Genomic DNA, 15,348 nt, shown 5'->3' with positions numbered 1-15,348 from the left:
CCGGAGGGCGCGGCCACGCCCCCAGACCGCCCCGGGCCGTAACCATGCCCCCGGGCCCGCCCCCGAAACGCTCCCGACACGCCCCGAAAACGCCGCGCGGATCGGGCCTGCCCCCGACACGCCCCCGACACGCCCCCTCTGAAAACCCCGGGACTTACGCGAGTCCCGGGGCTCTGCGCGCGCCGGTAGGCCTATGTAAAATAGGCGCACCGGCGCGCAGGGCCCTGCTCGCCTAAATCCGCCCGGATTTAGGCGGATTTAGGCGAGCAGGGCTCTTAAAATCCGCCCCATTGAGAATAATGGAAACGTATTACCACACATAAAACCCTAAATAAAATGATTATAAGCCCAAAAACACTTTACTCACATTCCCAGTCCTCACACATAATCACACTGTTGAATTCTGGCAAAAATATCTACTATAGCTTCTCTCAGAGCTATTTAATAAAATAGTTAAAAATGTGTGAAGTTTTTTTTTATCAAACCAATAGTTTCACTGAAATTTATAATCCTTCTTCTGATGTCCACACTCACTGAAACTAGGGTTGCTGTCTTTTCCATAGACCAGGACTGGACACTTGACCGGGGTGGGGGAATGGTACCCTTTCATTTGCATAAATTTTAGATCCTGCCAGTGAACTGCTTAAACAGTGTATCTGTGTATCTGTAGAACCACTGGGAGCTGAGGGCTGTGCTGTGCACCACCTCCTCTCCCTTTGCTGTTCAATCACAGCATGGGAAAGGAGGCAGGGATATAGTAGAGGCTCTAACCTGCCTTTCTCTTCCTCTAACTAAGAAACTGTGGGGAAAAAGGAGGATCCACATGCAAAACCGGACATTTAGTATCCAGTCGGTACTTCTGACTGGACACTGTACAGAATGCCTGAATACCTGGCTGTCCGATCCAAAACTGAACAGTTGGCAACCCTAACTGAAACTTGTTTTTGAGAAGTTTATAATCACTTTTTTTAGCTCTTAGGGGTCACTTTCCCAACGGGATAAATAACTCTTTTATTAAAGGTAGCAGAGCTCAAAGTCTAACTCTGGTCAGTTAATTAAAATTTCCACTGGTGACCTCTACTAACAAAAAGTAAATTTTATTAATATGAATAAAGTTATGTAAATTTCGACAGTGCTGGGTTCACCAAGCTGTTTTCCAGGGATAAAAACTATATTGGCAGCCTTTGCCCTGATTCATTTTTAAATAATAACTTTGCCCAAAATATTTTATTTTAATGTGAAAACGGCTTTCAGGCACTTACTTAAGCTACTGCTGAGTCACTGATGACATTAGCAGGTCCTTAGCTTCCCCGGTACAGTATTTTTATGCTTTCTCCTCTGAGCTTAGCCTTGCTGACATGGATGCAGCAAAGGGGCCTTCTGTTACCTTTCTATAAACTATCTGTCTTGGTATGAATTAGGGTCTTATCTAAATCATACTATTGACCAGCCCTTATTGAAAGTTTAATCATCCCCTTGTAGGACACTAGCTGAATAGTAAATTCACCTGTAAATTTAAAGTACTCTCATTCCAACACCCTTAGTATCCTAAACTTAACTAGGCAGCAGTCCAGCAGCAAGAGGGGGGTTTTCCAGACTTTTGCATTGAGTGTCACATGTATGATTTTCTACCCGCTGGTGAGAGATTGTATGTGTGCACTCGGTGCAAAGAGCTCCTGGCTCTCAGGGAACGAGTCCAATCTCTGGAGGCTAGAGTAGCAGACTTGGAGGAGCTGAGGGAGACAGAGAGGTACATTGATGAGACCTTCAGGGACATAGTAGCCAAGTCCCAAATCCAGTCTGGCAGCCCCAGTGCTGCCTTGGATCAGAAAGGTCTCCCAGTAGGAGAACATCACCCTGGTGTAGCAGGAAGTGATCCTGTAGCAAGGACCTGCTCTCCAGGTTATGTATTGTCCTCTCGCACTGAGGACAAGTCTCCCAGGGCTACTGCCCAGGAGGGAAGGGTTAGGCCGGCCATCATAGTTGGTGATTCGATTATTAGAAATGTAGATAGTAGGGTGGCTGGTGGACATGAGGACTGCCTGGTAATTTGCCTGCCTGGTGTGAAGGTGGTAGATCTCACGTGTCACCTAGATAGGATTATAGACAGTGCTGGGGAGGAGCCGGCTGTCGTGGTCATGTGGGCACCAATGACATAGGAAAATGTGGGAGAGAGGTTCTGGAAGCCAAATTTAGGATTTTAGGTAGGAAGCTGAAATCCAGAACATCCAGGGTGGCATTCTCTGAAATGCTTCCTGTTCCACGTGCAGGTCCCCAGAGGCAGGCAGACCTCCAGAGTTTCAATGCGTGGATGAGACAATGGTGCAGGGAAGAGGGATTCAGTTTTGTAAGGAACTGGGGAAACTTTTGGGGAAAGGGGAGACTTTTCCAAAAGGATGGGCTCCACCTTAACCAGAGTAGAACCAAGCTGCTGGCACTAATTTTCAAAAAGGAGATAGAACAGCTTTTAAACTAGAACAAGGGGGAAAGCCGACAGTCACTCAACAGTGCATGGTTCGGAGAAATGTATCCTTGAAGGATATTAATGAAACAGGAGAGTTAGGGCATCCCATCCCACCTTATCTCCTCCAGCCTTTTCCACTCCAGTCAGAAACCTTGGGGTCACCATGGATAACCAGCTGAACTACAAAAGCTTCATTAACAACACCATAAAAGATTGCTTCTTTAAACTTCAAGTATTAAAGAGGCTAAGACCACTCTTATACTTCCAAGACTTCAGATATGTACTACAAGCAATCATTTTCTCGAAGATAGACTATTGTAATTTTTTGCTGCTTGGTTTACCCGCAAACACTCTGAAACCTCTGCAAATGTTACAAAATGCCACTGCGAGGATCCTAACTAAATCTAATAAAAGGGACCACATTACTCCCATCTTAAAGAACCTTCACTGGCTCCCTATCAAATATAGAATCCTCTATAAAACCATTTCAATAATCCACAAAGTCATCAATAACTCCACTCCAATTGATCTCACCATCCCTTTACAGCTTCACATCACCTCCCGTCCGACGAGACAAGCTCAGAAAGGCACGCTAAGAGCCCATCCTCTCAAGACCTCACTTAGCAAAAGAGCTATTTCCACTGCCGGTCCTAAACTTTGGAACTTTCTCCCACCAGACCTTAGAATTGAACAATCGACTCCCACCTTTAAAAAAAGACTAAAGACCTGGTTGTTTAACCAAGCATTCTCTTAATCTTAAATTCAATATCTAAGCTTTGATCTCCATGACGGTCCACTACTTTGTATATAATTACTCTCCTTCCCCTTTTTTAAGTTATTATTATTTATTTTTCCAAGTTCTATTTATCTTGTTCATTGTAAGACATTATTCTATATACTGTCAATTCAATTGTTGTAATGTAAACCGAAGTGATTAGTAACTTTGTTACCAGAACTTCGGTATATAAAACTGTTAAATAAATAAATAAATAAATCCCAACAGAGAGGTTCCATTAAAAGCAAACATAGTCCATATGCCTATATGTAAAAAATGACTGAAGCTAATGATTTCTGAATTATCCCAAAGAACTGAAAAGCAGGTTGTTAATACAAACAAAAACACACTTTGAAATGTCTGTATGCCAATGCCAGAAGTCTAAGAAGTAAGATGGGAGAATTAGATTGTATAGCAGCAAATGATGAGATTGACATAATTGGCATCACAGAGACTTGGTGGAAGGAGGATAACCAATGGGACAGTGCTATATCAGGGTACAAATTATATCGCAATGATAGGGAAGATCAACCTGGTGGGGGTGTGGCACTTTATGTCCGGGAGGGTAAAGAGTCCAACAGGATAAAGATCATACAAGAGACTAAATGCTCAGTAGAATCTATATGGGTAGAAATCCCATGTGTGTTGGGTAAGAGTATAGTGATAGGAGTATACTACCGTCCACCTGGACAAAATGGTCAGACAGATGATGAAATGCTAAGAGAAATCAGGGAAGCAAACCAATTTGGCAGTGCAATAATAATGGGAGATTTCAATTACCCCAATATTGACTGGGTAAATGTAACATCAGGACTTGCTAGAGACATAAAGTTCCTGGATGTAATAAATGACTGCTTCATGGAGCAAATGGTTCAGGAACCAACAAGAGAGGGAGCTATTTTAGATTTAATTCTTAGTGGAACACAAGATTTGGTGAGAAAGGAAACGGTGGTGGGGTCACTTGGCAACAGTGATCATAACATGATAACATTTAAACTAATAACTGGAAGGGGGACAATAAGTAAATCTGCAGCTCTAACACTAAACTTTCAAAATGGAAACTTTGATAAAATGAGGAAAATAGAAAAAAACTGAAAGGTGCAGCTGCAAAGGTTAAAAGTGTTCAACAGGCTTGGACATTGTTTAAAAATACAATCCTAGAGGCACAGTCCATATGTATTCCACACATAAAGAAAGGTGGAAAGAAGGCAAAATGATTTCCATCATGATTAAAAGGTAAGGTAAAAGAGGCTATTTTAGCCAAAAAAAATCCTTCAAAAACTGGAAGAAGGATCCATCTGAAGAAAATAGAATAAAACATAGACATTGTCAAGTTAAGTGTAAAACATTGATAAGACAGACGAAGAGAGAATTTGAAATGAAGTTGGCCATAGAGGCAAAAACTCATAATAAAACCTTTTTTAAATATATCTGAAGCAAGAAACCTGTGAGGGAGTCGATTGGACCATTAAATGACCAAGGGGTTAAAGGGGCTCTTAGGGAAGATAAGGCCATTGCAGAAAGACTAAATTAATTCTTTGCTTCCGTGTTTACTAATGAGGCTGTTGGGGAGATACCAGTTCTGGAGATGGTTTTCAGGGGTGATGAGTCAGACGAACTGAATGAAATCACTGTGAACCTGGAAGATGTAGTAGGCCAGATTGATAAACTAAAGAGTAACAAATCACCTGGACTGGATGGTATGCATCCTAGGGTACTGAAGGAACTCAAAAATGAAATTTCTGATCTATTAGTTATAATTTGTAACCTTTCATTAAAATCATCCATTGTACCTGAAGACTGGAGGGTGGAAATGTAACCCCAATATTTAAAAAAGGTTCCAGGGGTGATCCGGATAACTATAGACCAGTGAGCCTGACTTCTGTGCCGGGAAAAATAGTGGAAACTATTCTCAAGATCAAAATCGTAGAGCATAAAGAAAGATATGGTTTAATGGAACACACTCAACATGGATTTACCCAAGGGAAATCTTGCCTAACAAATCTGCTTCATTTTTTTGAAGGGGTTAATAAACATGTGGATAAAGGTGACCCGGTAGATATAGTGTATTTGGATTTTCAGAAGGCGTTTGACAAAGTCCCTCATGAGAGGCTTCTACGAAAACTAAAAAGTCATAGAATAGGAGGCGATGTCCTTTTGTGGATTACAAACTGGTTAAAAGACAGGAAACAGAGAGTAGGATTAAATGTTCAATTTTCTCAGTGGAAAAGGGTCAACAATGGAGTGCCTCAGGGATCTGTACTTGGACCGGTGCTTTTCAATATATATATATATATATATATATATATATATATATATATATATATATATAAATGATTTGGAAAGGAATACGACGAGTGAGGTTATTAAATTTGCGGATGATACAAAATTATTCAGAGTAGTTAAATCACAAACGGACTGTGATAAATTACAGGACGACCTTGCAAGACTGGAAGATTGGGCATCCAAATGGCAGATGAAATGTAATGTGGAAAGTGCAAGGTGTTGCATATAGGGAAAAGTAACCCTTGCTATAGTTACATGATGTTAGGTTCCATATTAGGAGCTACCACCCAGGAAAAAGATCTAGGCATCATAGTGGATAATACTTTAAAATCATCGGCTCAGTGTACTGCAGCAGTCAAAAAAGCAAACAGAATGTTAGGAATTATTAGGAAGGGAATGGTTAATAAAACAGATAATGTAATAATGCCTCTATATCGCATCTTGAATACTGTGTACAATCTGGTCGCCGCATCTCAAAAAAGATATAGTTGCGATGGAGAAGGTACAGAGAAGGGCAACCAAATGTTGCCACCATCGCTGCCCGACGTATCCACTCCGCCCTCCTCACCTCCTTGGCGACTCTCTCTTGCTCAAGTGGAAGGTTGGCTCCCGCAGCCTCATTCTTCCATCTTCCTCCGGTGTCTCTGGAGCAGCTCGATGCTGCAATCCACCATGTTTCACAAGGGCCTAAGGGCGCGTGCGAGGTGCGGCCCTGACTGATATACCAGCAATGGCACGAACCTCAGGGGCATCCCCCTGAGATGACGTCAGCAGTACTGGATAGATAAGGTCTTAGAAATTGCTAACGAATCGAGTTAGCAAGGGAAAGGGTTACTCTACCTAAGCTGATCTGCCTCCTCGGACATACCAGGGGTACCCGCTCCTCGGGGGCCTCACTCTCTCTTGTTTTTCAGGTCACAGTTAGGAACCGGCACTCGCTCCTCAAGGGCCCATGTTCCCAGAATGGTTGCTGAATACTTACTCTGCCTGGAAGTCATTGCTGCCTACTACACCAGTGAGTTACCATCTCTCTCTCAGAGTTTCCCTGGAACCAGGTACTCGCTCCTCAAGGGCCTAACTATTCCAACACCTGGACTACGTCTAGAGACTATTATGTGAGTGTTACCATCAAGGTTCTGTTCCTGAACTCTGCCTACTCACTACATTCAGTTTCTCTACAACTCAGTTATCCAGGATTGCTGTTCCAGTATCTGAGGGAGTACAGCCCTGCTGGGCACTTCCAGCTCACTACTGCCACCTCTGGTGGTTCAATATACTGTTTAATAAAAGAAATAGTGTGTGTCTGTCTCCATACTCTGAGCCTGACCGGTGATCCCTCTTGGGATCTTCCCCTGGGGTGTGGTCATCTGCCACCAGCCCAAGGATCCACCCACAACTATCTCAAACACCAACACCAAAATGATAAAGGGGATGGAACAGCTCCCCTTTGAGGAAAGACTGAAGAGGTTAGGGCTGTTCAGTTTGGAGAAGAGACGGCTGAGGGGGGATATGATAGAGATCTTTAAGATCATGAAAGGTCTTGAATGAGTAGATGTGACTCGGTTATTTACACTTTCAAATAATAGAAGGACTAGGGAGCATTCCATGAAGTTAGCAAGTAGCACATTTACTAATCGGAGAAAATTATTTTTCACTCAACGCACAATAAAGCTCTGGAATTTGTTGCCAGAGGGTGTGGTTAGTGCAGTTAGTGTAGCTGGGTTCAAAAAAGGTTTGGATAAGTTCTTGGAGGAGAAGTCCATTAACGGCTATTGATCAAGTTTACTTAGGGAATAGCCACTGCTATTAATTGCATCAGTAGCATGGGATCTTCTTAGTGTTTGTGTAATTGCCAGGTTCTTGTGGCCTGGTTTGGCCTCTGTTGGAAACAGAAGCTGGGCTTGATGGACCCTTGGTCTGACCCAGCATGGCAATTTCTTATGTTCTTATGTTCTTATGACCCCCGCTGGACCACCAGGGACTTTTGGCAAGTCTTGGGGGGGGTCAGGAGGGTGGGGGTTGTAGTTAATTAAATTTAAAGGATTGGGATGGGGTTTTTTTTAACTTTAATGAGAAACGAATACCATATGTAACTAATGGACAAATCGGGGTCCCCCGAAAACGGATGTAACGGATTTGGGTCCCAACGAATACGAATACCGAATCGAACGTATCCGTCCCTGCTGCACATACCTACCGGATAAGCCTGCGACCATTCCTACTCACTAGCTGGCCTCAGCTCCCTAAATGGCACTGACATTTCTGGCACGCTGCCATTGCTTATCTATTGGTATTTCTCTTGGTATTTCTCCTGACCTCCCCAAGACTTGCCAAAAGTCCCTGGTTGGCAGTGGGGGTCCTGGAGCGATCTCCTGCACTCGGGCCATCGGCTGCCAGTATTCAAAATGGCACCGATAGCTTTTGCCCTTACTATGTCACAGGGGCTACCGGTGCCATTGGTCGGCCCTTGTCACATGGTAGGAGCACAAGATGGCGCCAGCCGTCCATTGCTCCTACCATGTGACAGGGACTGACGAATTGCACCGGTACCATTTTGAATACCGGCAGCTGACAGCCCAAGTGCAGGAGATCGCTCCAGGACCCCCACTGGATGACCAGGGACTTTTGGCAAGTCTTGGGGGGTCAGGAGGGTGGGGGTTATATTCGTTAGTGATACATTACATTCATGGGGGTTCGCCATACGTTTTGGAACCCCACAAATGCAACGAATAGGGACCTATACGTTGCGGATTGTGCATTCGTTCAAAACACATGCACATCCCTATTACCCGGTAGCCAGCTAAGTGTAACACATGCATGCTTTCCGACTCATATTCTACCTCATAGATACTCAATGACTCACACATGCACACACACAAATACTGACACATTTGCTCTCAGATGCTATCTAACTCACACATTTATTTATTTATTTGTTTGTTTGTTTGTTTTTCTATACCGATGTTCATCGTACATCACATCCTTCTCCCTCTTCACCTCTGTTTAAGTAAAAAAAAAATCTTTTTACTTGTATTCGTGGTCAGGGGATTCAGCATGGCTCCAAAAAAATAGGATCTGAGTCAGCTCCCTGCTACTGCTCTTGACTCGAAGGTGGTGTGTGTCCTTTGGTGTAAGAAGGGGGGAGGGACTGGAAGGGCCCTATGCTGGGTTTTGTTATTATTATATTTTGCCACATCCCAAGCATGAGGGGAGCCAGTGGCTGAGAACAGTCATAAGGCAGGAGTGGAAGATCCCTGTGCCGTCTCCCATCAGCATAGGTGGAGGCAGGATAGGTATGAGGGAAGGCAGCAGGTGTACTTCCTGCTGCCACAACAATGGGAGGGAAGCAGTGGGAACAGGTCCATGGAGTCTTCACTACTGCTGCCTTTGCCACATGCAGGAAAAATGAAGATTGAAGCAACAGGAAGAAGATCCTCAGGGGAGCTCCTGCTGCAAGGATAACGCTGTTGCGGGGCCTGGTGTTGGTCTCAGTAGTTCTGCAGGCATGGGGCCTCTGTGACCAACACCAATTAAATGATTGCCCTCACCAGCAGTGGTGAGTTTTATTTTGGGTTCCACTGGTTTGTTTTTCTATTGCAGGGTAGGGGATGGGCAGCAGGACACCGACAAGTCACTTCAAATTAATACCAGGATGATTCAGAATCGGCATTCTCCAGACTTTTCTTCCTTGGGAGGGGGGAGGGGACAACATTCAGCGTGAAGCTCAGAGGCAGGCCTGACTTCCACAGGGATGTACTTCATGGGCTATTGGTTGCAGCCTGAGGATGCGATCAGAGCCAAAGCGCCGGTAGCAAGAGAACAAAAAAGGCACTCATTGTAGAGGGGACACCATCATGCACTGGTACAATGGGTCCACTGCGCCCCCTCAATAACGGCACCGTGCGAGATCACACAGGTCGCACACTCCAAAAGCCAGCTATGCAACTCGCTATACACTGAGATGCCTAAAATGTATCCACCACTTGCAACTCAACCAAAATGCCATAGTGCAAATGGTATGATTATCCCTTTTGGGGAGGACAGGGAAAGAGAAAGAGCCTGTGTGGGTGTGGGTGTGCATATCTGTGTCTGTGTGTGTATGGATGTGAAAGAGAAATTTGAACACTCCCCTCCACCTATTCCTAGGTCACAGGGGGGAAGATCCCTCTGCTCCAGGGACCCTCTGCAAAATATTTGCTTGGGAGTCTGGAATTTGAATTCATGCCACTGCATCCACATCTTAAACATTAACCCTGCAATACTGTAGTTTATACAGAAACTTAGGGAATGTCATTTTTATATAATGCCAGTAAATGGGAGGAACAGATTAATAGGGCATGTTGTAGAACTTGCATTCTGGCATAAACTGGTGTTGATTGGAAATGCACTGTGTTATACAGAAGCATATTTTCTGTTTTGGTGAGTAAATTAATAGCTGTCTGTTACACAGTGCGCCTTTTCCCTCCTTGGCTTCAAGCCCATCCTCCTTGTGCCTGAACCTCGAGATTCAGGATCTACAGTAAAACACTCCAGAATGCTTTAAGGCTGACTCTACCTTCAGAATATAAATAAAGGCACAGGTGGGAATCATGAGGAAGCAGGCAATCTGTAAAACAGGAAAATCTGAAATAAACCCCTAGAGGTGAGGTTCAAGCAGGTGATGTGCGTGGCTGTGCCGAGCAGTCAGAGCTGTACTTGTTTCTTCTACTGTAGTGGTTCTCAACAGGTGTGTCGGGAGGTGTGTTTCAGGGCCAGCAAAAGGCTGCTTTCTCCTTATCAGCCCGGGTGGGAGTTGGTTGACTTCTCTTATATTTGGGCCTGATGGGAGGCTACTCTCACTTCCTTCTCCTCTTTCTGGCCCAGTGGGAGGCTGTTTCCGCCTTCTCCCAGATCAGAGCGAGACATTGCCAGCTCCTGCCGATCTGGGCTTCATGAGACACAAACTTTATCTTCCCCTTTTGAGTCTGGGAGTGATGCTGCTGATGATCTCTACACCCTCTGGAGGGTGGGGGAAAGGAGGCTGGGGATGCTGGGCAGATAGATGTGTAAATAAAGAGGAAGTGTGGAGGCTGCTGAGCAGGAAGGGGTGAGAAACAGGGGGTAGGAAGAGTCAAGCAGGAGAGAGAGGGAGCACAGGGAAGAGGATGTGGAGGGTCGGGAATGCTGGGCATGGATGTGAGTATGAGCGGATGATTGAAAGAGAGTAATTGGGAAAAGTGAAGGATGATGGAGGTATGGAAGGGGAGTGACGGAGTGCAAGAGGCATAACATGTCAGTTTGGGGAGTCTGCATTTCCTCTCTCTTTGTACCTTGCTTAAAGTACGAGGATTTGTATTTCTGTTTCTAGTTCTCCAGATTTGCACTGCATGCTGAGTGACTTTTTGAGGTTTCCATTCCAGTTCTCCACATATGTAATTTGTGGTCTTTTATTCTGTATTTGGTGAAGGTTGGATCTGTATGTGTGACTGAGGTGAGGTATTTTACTAGTAGGTAGGGATTTGTATCAGTCTTATTTGTTGCCTTCTCATATTCTCAATAGGACATGCACGGGTGCTGCACTGCTGCCTTTTCATAGGCAGAGCTATTGCTGTTTGAGTTCTTGGAATTAGTGTTGCTATGGTATGGCAGGTATGCTACACATGTGCTGAGTATTTTTTTTTTCAGGTTTTGTTTTTTACAATGCTCCTGGTAGTAAGGGAGTTAGGGTTTCTGTTACTGAGATAGCACCAGAATCAGAATATCTTTTTTATATGGTGAGTTGTATTTGAAATATCCTAGTTCTGTTCTGCATTCAGTGTTTGGGATGGGGTGGCGGGAGGGTGCAGGTTCCTGTGGATGCAGAGTATATGTTTACATTTAGCCCCATGATGGTCAAGTGTTCAGTGTGTCTTGCATGTAAGCATTATCTGTCAGGGGTGTCTCAACAGAAAAAAGGTTGAGAACCACTGTTCTACTGTTTTACGTTGATTTGAGAGTAGTGGTATTGTCACCAAAAAGGAAGGAGGGACTGTACATCTTTCCTTCCAAGACCATGTGTCCCTACCTGCCTCAGAAAAAATTGATAGTTTTGCAGCTGCAAATCAGGATGTCTGGAGTATGGGAGCCCCGTTGACGTCCCTGGTGTAGGAGTGTCTGGGCTGTTTGAGGAGGAGATCTCACTCATCCCCTGGAAAGACCCCCAGCACTATGGGCAGAGAATGCAGTTTGAGCTTGGTGCTTAGTCCGCTGCTAACAGATGATGCAAGCACTGTGATTCATGTGGAGGGGATCCCAAAAACATCAAATTTAAAAGAGAGGGAGAGGTCACTGACCGAATACGAGGTCTTTAGGCAGCAGAAGTGGAGGGGAACTCTGGTGAGACTTGCTACTTCACTTTCTAAGTATTCCTCTGATGTTGATTCTTTGGTTCAAAGTATGAATATGCTGGCAGATGCTCACACATCCTGTTTCAAAGAATTTAAGGGGACACTGGAGGTTTTGGAAAAATGAGTCAATGAGGTGAGTTCAGTGAATGTTGCACAGATTCAAAATAAGGTGCTATTACATCATCTTGTTCAGGTTCTCAACCTAGTCCTCAGGACACACCTAGCCAGTCCGGTTTTCAGGATATCCACAAAGAGTATGCAACTATGCATGAGATAGATCTGCTTACAATAGAGGAAGAACATGCAAATCTATCTCAGACTTTATCATTGTAGTTAACCTGAAAATCTGACAGGCTAGGTATGTCCTCGAGGACTGGGTTGAGAACCACTGGTCTAGTAGTCAACTAGAGAATCTTGTTAGATGCCTAAACCTCTGGTTTTTACATTTCCCAAGATTCCTGGCATCCCACAAAGAGATAATTTCAAGAAGTATCTTTTTGAAGTTTTTAATATTACTCCCAAGGGCATGCTCCCTCTGAATAGGATTTGCTATCTATCTGGAAGGAGAAGTGTGTATGTGTGTGTGTGGGGGGGGGGGGGGGGGGGGGAGGAGAGAGATAGAGGAGCATAGAGCAGCCCAAATTACCTTATATAGTCTGGACTTCACTGCTATACTGGAAAGTTCAATTTAATGTAACCAGAGATTAAATATGAAATAAGGGAGTAAAGAATTGTATTTCTGACCTGAGTCCTGGGGTTCTACGAAAGCATTTCTGGGATGTGCCATGCTTTTTCTTTTCTCTCACTGAGCATGTTAGAGCATGGGAGAGATGTGCAGACAACTGCGAGAGCTGTTTTTCCCCCTCTCTGCAGCTAAGAAGGGGGCACAAGACTGAAGAGAATGAGCTAAGAGGGAAGATCTGACCTGCCCAGGTTTTCACTTTCATTTTACAAAGGCAGCAATGCTATTGCTGTGGAAAATTCTTGCCAGTGTGCGTGCAGATGAACTTCTTATGTGCTTGTGCTGAAAAGATGCTCTGAAGAGCCTGGTAGGATAACACATTTGAGTTGTCCACTAATCAAGTAAATCCAAACCTCATCCAGATGTGTTGTTAGAATTCCCACATGTTTATTCCTCCAACTTCATACAAAGAAGGGGGGAGTTTATGGACTAAAAGTAGGTTTAAAATTTGCTCGAATGCACCCTTGGGAACCATTCAAACTGAGGTCATCCCTAGAGTACTGATCTCACTGAAGGGTGGCAGTTGAGAAGTCAGTCAGTCTGGCTTTGATCAAATGAGGGAGCAGAAGGTGTCAGACCTTATCTTTCAGGGACTGCTCTAAAATGCCAGAAGATCACTGAGGTTGAGCACAGAGAGGGCTGGCATACCATTCTGTGGAAGAGTTCTGTGTGAATGTGAGTGTGTAGCAAAAAGAATGTCTTTGAAATTGGAGTTCAAGGTAAGCAATAAGTTCATAAACGTCAGTTACTTGTTAAAACTTTGGTGGACATGCAGGATTTGAAGTCCATCTTTGATAGACATAGAATAGGAGATAGAGAGAGAGTGGGTTTTATGAGATGGATTTATTACTATGCTCTCATTCTCATTAAAGTAAAATTTGAGATCTCTCCTTTGCTTAAATACTCTATAGCTGTAAGAGTTAAATTAACATTTTTCCTTAAAAAGAAACAAACTATAAATAAGAAAAGAATTATCTGTGAAAGAGGTAACAGGTTTTAGATGCCAGGTTCCTTGATATTGAAACCTGTGTAATTAGTTACAGTGTGGATATGAGACTAATTCTGAATCTAACAATAATTCTTGATAACAAGAAGGGAAATGCACAGTTGATATGGAAAAGAAATAGAATGCTGATTGTGCTTGATAGAATTTTGACTGTGCTTACAATTCTGTGACAGTACAGTGAGAACAAATTCAGTATAAGAGAACTGGCCACAGATTTATGTTACTAGCAGAGCATTCTAAAGGGACACTTACAGACTCCAAGTGGTCCATGCATACTCATCTATAGCAACAAAGGGGCAGATTTTAAAACGTACGCGCGGCCTACATTTGTGCGCTGTACCCGACGCGCACAAATGTACGCTCGATTTTATAACATGCACGCGCAGCCGCGCACATGTTATAAAATCAGGGGTCGGTGCGTGCAAGGGGTGCACCTTGTGTGCGCCGAGCCCTCGGGGAGACCAACTGGCTTTCCCCGTTCCCTCCAACTGCCGGCGCGCGATCCCCTGGCCCAGCGGCCTTGCAGAGGCCTCTGACCATGCCCCCACCCCGGACTGCCCATTTTTTCAAGCCCCGGGACTTACACGCATCCCGGGCTTTACGCTCGCCACCGGGCCTTTTGAAAATAGGCCCGGCGTGTGTAACCCCCCTACGCGCGTAAATCCTCCTGGATTTACGTGCATAGGGCTTTTAAAATCTGCCCCAAAGTGACTGAGTGAGCCAGATTTGTGAGCAGAAAGGAAAGTTTGTGAGTGGGAGAGTTTCTTTATTTCTTTCACATTGATTCCTAAATTTCCTCTGTGTTCTAGCAAAAACAGGGAAATTTAATTATTTTATAAAATTAGCTAGCCAAGTTCCAACAAGCCTTCTTGGATACGCATTTAGGGAACTCATATTTAGTATATCTTTGGAAGATAAACGGGTATGGAGTATTGGAGGAACACTCTTATTTTAATTAAAACTTAAGAACATAAGAACATACGCACATGCCATACTGGGTCAGACCAAGGTTCCATCAAGCCCAGCATCCTGTTTCCAACAGTGGCCAATCCGGGCCATAAGAACCTGGCAAGTACCCAAAAACTAAATCTATTCCATGTTACAGTTGCTAGTAATAGCGGTGGTTATTATCTAAGTCAACTTAATTAATAGCAGGTTATGGACTTCTCCTCCAAGAACTTATCCAATCCTTTTTTAAACACAGCTATACTAACTGCACTAACCACATCCTCTGGCAACAAATTCCAGAGTTTAATTGTGCGTTGAGTGAAAAAGAACTTAGATAGGTCCAGAATCAAGTCAGGAGACAACGCTACCCACACAGACCTTGGAGAAAGAGTCCATTCAGTTACTTCAATTGCACCCACTACCAGCATTTCTCCAGGCCACAGGATCAACATCAGTAGAGGAGATGAGGATTGATTTTCACCATCTTGTGACAGCTAAGTTTTCATACACCTCAAAGTCTAGCTAGACTGCAACACTGACATACAAAAAAACACAGGGACGGACATAAGTAACTGTATTAATAAAGCTAAGGAAAGAGCGTGCATTACAGGAGAACTCAAGACTCACAATGACTTTAAAGGTCCTGTAAGAAAGAGAAAGAAATAACTGAAAACATATAGAGACAGATAAACAAAGAAATACACCTTGTCTTTACCTACCTGAAATGCCATCCGAGATCAGGGCCCAGCTGCACCCGAAAGA

This window comes from Rhinatrema bivittatum, chromosome 3 (genome assembly GCF_901001135.1).
Source record: "Rhinatrema bivittatum chromosome 3, aRhiBiv1.1, whole genome shotgun sequence".
NCBI classification, from domain to species: domain Eukaryota; kingdom Metazoa; phylum Chordata; class Amphibia; order Gymnophiona; family Rhinatrematidae; genus Rhinatrema; species Rhinatrema bivittatum.
This window is presented reverse-complemented; position numbering follows the sequence as displayed.